Here is a 592-nt window from a genome sequence, read left to right on the forward strand (position 1 = left end):
CTTAGAATCTCTAGGGGGAGGAGGAGAATTATATTTCGGGAAAGCTGCTCAGGCAATTCTGGGAGGTAATCCTCCCCACCCCCACTGCTGCCGTGTGACCCCTCTGCGATGAGGACCCTCACTCTTTCACTTGGTGCCCATGGGGGCTGTGCTTGATGAGGTATCAGCATACTCACTGTCACTTCTTTTGGTTTAGGAAGTGTCTGCTGGGACTTCCCTGGTGGTCTAGTGGTTAAGACTCCATGCTCCGAATGCAGGGGCCCCAGGTTCAATCCCTGGCTGGGGAACTAGATCCCACATTCTTCGACTAAAGCTCCCACACGTGGCAACCAAGACCCCACACAGCTAAATAAGTAAATAAATAATAAAAAGGTGTCCTCTAACCTCTTTCAAAATCTCCCTTCCTGGGACAGATAAGGAGTTTAAGATGGCGTGTACACACCGCTAGGCTCCCTAGGTTGTGGTAGTTGTAAAGAACCCACCTGCCAAGGCAGGAGATGTAAGAGTTGTGGGTTTGAACCCTGGGTTGGGAAGATTCCCTGGAGGAGGGCATGACAACCCACTCCAGTATTCCTGCCTGGAGAATCCCATG

General features: G+C 51.2%; 1 non-coding gene across 1 annotated transcript; it reads left to right on the forward strand.

The window, feature by feature from the left end:
• The first annotated feature begins 214 nt into the window (after positions 1-214).
• TRNAS-CGA (transfer RNA serine (anticodon CGA)) lies at positions 215-287 on the forward strand. The gene has a single exon. It is a non-coding gene; the product is annotated as a tRNA-Ser (tRNA).
• Positions 288-592: the final 305 nt, after the last annotated feature.

This window comes from Budorcas taxicolor, chromosome 17 (genome assembly GCF_023091745.1).
Source record: "Budorcas taxicolor isolate Tak-1 chromosome 17, Takin1.1, whole genome shotgun sequence".
Classification (NCBI taxonomy): Eukaryota; Metazoa; Chordata; class Mammalia; order Artiodactyla; family Bovidae; genus Budorcas; species Budorcas taxicolor.